This window comes from Microtus pennsylvanicus, chromosome X (genome assembly GCF_037038515.1).
Source record: "Microtus pennsylvanicus isolate mMicPen1 chromosome X, mMicPen1.hap1, whole genome shotgun sequence".
Taxonomy (NCBI): domain Eukaryota; kingdom Metazoa; phylum Chordata; class Mammalia; order Rodentia; family Cricetidae; genus Microtus; species Microtus pennsylvanicus.
In genome coordinates, this window is record NC_134601.1 from 131,912,962 (window position 1) to 131,918,961 (window position 6,000).

Here is a 6,000-nt window from a genome sequence, read left to right on the forward strand (position 1 = left end):
TGCATTAGTATGGTTCTTGGTTTATTGATACAAACTTAAGGTCAATTTTGTTAGTTGTAAATTTCTGCTCTTGATTAAGGGATTGTGTTTATGCAGCTCATTTAAAATGTAATATATAATTTAAAAATATAGGTTAATAGATAACCATCTATAATAGTCAAGCTTGTAGTCATATTAGTTAGGTTTTCAAGATATAAAGAGATATATTTCAGTTAGATATGTAATTTTCAAAATTTTCAGAGATATCCAGAATATGGCATTTAAAATGTTTTAAGAGCTTAAGACTTTTCATGACAATGAGACACATCTGCTCCTGGCAGCACCAATTACTTCAAGAGGATAATGGGCATCAAAGAGGCTCCTTATAAAGTTTGCTAGCCATTTGGACAAGAAAATGCTCTTGCCTGGACTGCATAATAGGACATGCAGGACCTACAGAGAAATGACTGCTGAATTTGCCTAAAGGTGAGATGATCCTTCAGGGTTCCTGCTTCATGAAAGAGTCTGCTAGACATTCTGCAGGACACAGAAGAAAGTGACGGAAAGCTGCCAATATTGGTGGAACTGTCTTTAAAATTCCCTGCTTCGTAAAAAAATCTGCTGGATACTATGAGCCTGTAGGCTGAAGATGGATGCCCCAACTGTTCAGGCAGCAAGATGTCTCTGTCAATTCTAGAGTTTTGGAAGATGCTTACAATGTACTTCCTGTTTACTTAGATTCTTTTAAATTTTTAAAAAATTAGGTAATGTTGCTAAATTTTCTTCCCTGGGAGAAACATAAGCAATATCTACCTATTCTTCTAAGGTCCCAATGACAAATAAAGTCACAAGTCTGTCAAAGTTTACTCTGAGGAGCCAATGAGTTTACTGGGCTTCCTAACAGAACATAGGTAAAGGGTTACTTGCAAGAATGTGGGCACTCCTTTCCCAACAGGCTACACCTGAAAAGCTTTGCCTAGCAAGGATGAGGACTTCCCTGTAGCTCTATAGATGAGCTCTACTCCCTTAGTCTTTTCCAGCCTATATTCTCCAACCCCTCCCCAAGGTTACATGCAATTAATGATGAATGACCCAAAATGTTGTTGACTTGGAGGATAGTCACTCACAGCAGTTCATGTACAAATTAATGCACTTCATTATGACCTTTCATTCATGTATATCATTGAACTTTGCTCAGATTCACACTCCATTGCCTTCTCCTGTCCCCTTCCACCTCCTACTGGCTTCTCCTCCACAAAGATAGTTCAGCCTCTGAGAACATATGTATAGTTTTAGAGGTTGCAAGTTCAATAGGAAAACATTGAAGCTTCATGTTCTTTTGAGATATTTCTCTTTGGCTTGCAAATGACTACATTCCTGCTATGGCATCTCTTATGGTCTCTCTCCCTTCCGCCCTCCCTCCATATTTTTAAAAATGGTCTAACTATACATCTCAGGCCAGCTTTGAACCAGCAATTCTCCTGCCACAGACTTCTGAGAAATGAGATTATAGCCATACGCCAACATATCTAATATATAATCTCCTTATAAGAGTGTTAGCCATATTGGGTTAAGACTCATCCGTATAACCTCATTACGTATTAATTACCTTTTAAAATATCAAATCTCCAAATACAGTCATAGTTCAAGGTACTACATGGTAAGTCTTCAGCAAATGAAATTTGGAATAATAAAGTAGTATAAATCTGTCTTATATATAATATTCTTGCTCCTTGTGCCTTCACATCTTTCCTCTTAGTGTTCCAAATTCCTTTTGCTTTAAGCTTACCCGTTAGTTATTCTTTTACGATAAATTTGTTCAAAGATCACAAATTCTTAATTTCCTCCCCCGACAATATTTGATTTCTCTATCATATCTAAAGGGTATTTTCAGTGGGTGGAAAATTCTTATTTAGCTATTATTTCTTTCTAGCCACTAAAATATCACATACCATTTCCTTCTGGTCACCATGGTTTCTAATGAGGTGATAATTCTATGGTTCCTTTCAAAATAGGTTTTGATTGTCTTTAGTGTTCCAAAATTTGACTCTGATTTAACTTGACATAAATTTTACTATATTTTCAGTTCAGTTAGCATCAATAGGCTTATACCTTCTGCCAAATCTAGCAAAACTTAAACTACTTTTCTCCAAATGCTTCACTCCTACACTTTAGCCCTCTCCTTCTGGAACTCCAGTGGTGTGGACTTTACAGATTTTATTATAATCCTACAAGCTCCTACTTTACTGTTGGGCCACCAGTTCTCTCCATTTTGCCCATCCTGCTTCCTCCAGATCTGCCTGGTAACTCTGCCTTTCTTCTTACCCAGAGCTCTCTCTGTCTAGAAATCCCTGCTATACCTCCTACCAGGTATTGGCCTTTTAGCTTTTTATTAAACCAGTCACAGTGACATACTTTACACAGTGTGATCAAATGTGGTGATTTCCTTTCGGGCTTTGCAGCAGGCAGGAAAAAAATGATCCACAAAGAGTTAAAAATGAAACTCAGATCATCCTGATTTTATTGCAACTTGGTTGGACCAGGACTTCTAAAGTCTGGCCCAGATCATTTTGCTTTAGTCATATTTAAGCACGGCACAATTTTTGAAAAAAAAAAGTATTCAGATAACAATTAATTCAGCCCCAAGTACATAACAATTTAAGGCATGTTTACATTGAGATTCCTTACAAAGCACCTCTGGCTTCTTTCATAAGAATGGAAACTGTTGACTCAGAGATAGGGCCCAAGATCTAGGGGTAGGGAGCTTGACTGAGGTAAATGCCTGTGGGTGTCGGGATTGGCCTGGCCCTAACATAGCATAGATGTCACTTAGGCTGTTGTGAAGCACAATGACAGCACAAATAAGAGGAGGTTTTATGGTCTCAAAGCAATGCTCAAGATTTAGGGACAAGGGGGTCTTGGATAAGGAAAAACATAAATTCTGAGAGATATGTCAGAGCCTGTCTCATCAGACAGCAACGGATCACCAGGTTGTAAAAACGATATCATTCCTAGTATTTCTGGACGGTAAGCTGTGTGCTTAACTGTCCTGGCTTCTCTAGTGCTTATCTGTGTGCACGAGGCTTTTTGCTCTCTACAATTAAATATCTCCAACACTATTTATTTAATTTATTGTTTACATTAAGCTAGGTCAGGGTGGCTTGGTACAGCCTAAATGAGGTGACTGTCCAGGCTCCTCCCCTGACCTCTGCAGACAGTGGTGGGTGGAGCCACCAGGCACTTCTAGTGTTTAGTTAGAGTTTTCTGCCCTTGCTGCTTTCTCCTTTCCTGAATCTTTTTCTGGAGAGAGTAGGTTTTCCTAGGGACTTTATTTTTGTCTGAATCTGTTGGTGTCTTTGTAAATCTCTAGAACTCATTCTTGAATATTTGAAGCACAAACGAAACTCACAGAATTCACCTTGTTCCTTGAGCTTAGAGATCTCTAGCTCAACTCTCTCCTATTATATACCTCTCATAGTCTTCTTGGTTTCATTTTATATATAACTACCAGGGCTTTAAACTAAATTCAATGAGGAAAAGAACGTTTGCTTTAGCTTCCTGCAACTGGAAGTTCCTATAATCCTAAACTATAAATGTCTGTCTTTGTTAACTCTATTAACTCTCACTTCATTCTTTTTAAAAAAGATTTATTTTATTTTAAAATTATGTATATGGTGTGTGTGTGTGTGTGTGTTGGTTGTCTCCAGCCCTTTTTGTCCCTTGCTTATTGTTCACTCGGAGTCAACATTCTGGGCTCCTTTTCCTATCTGAGAGATTTTGAAGTTTCTTACTTTTTTTCCATCTGATAGAGGCTATCAGACAAAAATTTTCAATTTATAGTGATTGTCTCTTAGTTATAAATACCAAATCTGAAGATTTTTGTCAAGCTCCATATCCATATACCTAATAATTACTTACAGGATTTAAATACCTAAGTATCTTGCATGCATTTCATAGTTAACATATTTTCAAAAACTAAGCTCATTATTTTCCACACAAACCTGTTTTTTTTTTGTTTTTTGTTTTGTATTTTCTTGGCGACGTTGTGGGATGGAAAGATTAAGCATTCACTCTCTATAAGCTCAATTCAAATTAAAGTTCATTCCGTTCTGATGCAGAACTGTGAACAAGCCGTTCTATTTGTACATGTACCACTTATTAAGTTAGGTAGCAACAGTAACAACTCACAGGCTGAAAAGTGGATTACTATGCCTTAAATTTCTCCAAATACTGCCTTTTTAAAAAGGTCAAACCCAAACCCTCTGTCATGGCAAATAAGGCTTCGTTCTATGTGTTGATGATGCGCTCCCTGTCATTGACTCCATTTTCTTTATCAATACATAATCTACACTAGGACCTACAAACCTTGCAATTTTCAAAATGGACCAGGTGCTATTTGTACTTGGCCCAGCCCTTTTCAAGTAATTCTCATCTTTTAAGGAGCTGCTTGAATACTCAAAATCAAGCCACTGAAGAGCCTCTCTTGGTTCATTTAACTCTTACATAACGTCTTTCCTTCTCTAGATAGGGTCCTAAAAGCTTCACATCCATTATCTCATTTTATCTGTGCAGTTCCATGGGTCACACTATTATTATCACCATTCTAATGGGAGAGGGTGAAGCACAGAGGGATTATATAGCCAGTAAGAGGCTAAGTGAGTCTATTACTTTAGGTTTATCTCCTCTAAATGCATGTCTAGATGGAATACTTCTTTTATGTGCTTCTGCTTAACTCTGCACACACTCGAAACTTAGTGTTTATCTGCTTTGACATTGCTTATCTCCACTCCAGTGCATGGCCGTGGGGAGCTGTCTTTGTAATTCAGCATGCAGCACAGGATCTGGCTGTGGTGGGTTGAATGAGAAAGGCCCCCATAGGCCCTTTGGTATATCTGAATGCTTGGTCTCTAGATGGCGGAACTGTTTTGGTGATAATTCGGAGATGTGGCTCTTTGGAGGAAAGTTGTAGCCCTTTGGGGAAAGGTATGTCCCTGGGGATGAGCTTTGAGGTTTCAAAGGTCCATGATATGCCCAGTCTCATTGTCTATGTCTCTACCTTGTGCTTATGGATCAAATGTAAGCTCTCAGCTACTGTTCCAGCACTGTGCCTGCCTGCCCGCCTGCCTGTTGCCATGCTTTCCATGATGGTCATAGACTCACCCACTGAACTATAAGCAAGCCTCCAATCAAATGCTTTATTTTTCTAAGTTCCCTTGTGGTGCAGGAGAATTATCTGTATTCTGTCAATCATGTTTTAAATAAACGCTGATTGGCCAGGCAGGAAGAATAGGTGGGAAACAGGAAGTAGAGGTGATGCAATGAAAACAGGAGAATTCTGGGAAGGAGGAAGTTGATTCCTCCCAGTCCTGTGCAGACCACCAAGGAAGAAGGATGTGATCTGCCAGCTGAAAAAGGTACTGAACAATATGGATAACATAGATCAGAATAATGGGTTAATATAAGCTAAAAGAGCTAATAAGTAGCATGAGCTAATGGGCCCATCAGCTTTATAACTTATAGAGATCTCTGTGTGATTTTCTTTGGGGCTTGCCGGCTGTGGGGTACCGGTTGGGACAGAAACCCCCAACAAGCAGGCCCCTGTTCATTGTTACAAATGACACCCACCCCAACACGACAGCCCCATCATGTTACACTCTTGGTCATGCTGTCTCATCATAACAATAGGAAAGTAACTAAGGACCATTAAATATTTGATGAATAAGTGAATTGTACAAAGGTTAAAAGAAAGATGAACTTACCAGGAATAAATGTAATAGACTTCTCATGGGTCTTAAGGACCAGGATAATAAATTGTTTTTACAGTCCATGTGACAACTAAGTAGAGTTATGGTTTGACAGTGACTCCCATTAGAGCCAAAAATGGGATATGGTTGTCAAAGTTCTAACACAATAACTTCTTACCAGCTTTACCTTTCACAGCTGGAGTCTGTAAGAGCTGGTTCCAGACATCAGCATGAGACAATCTTGAGAAGTCATGAACATTTCAAATCTAAAATGGCA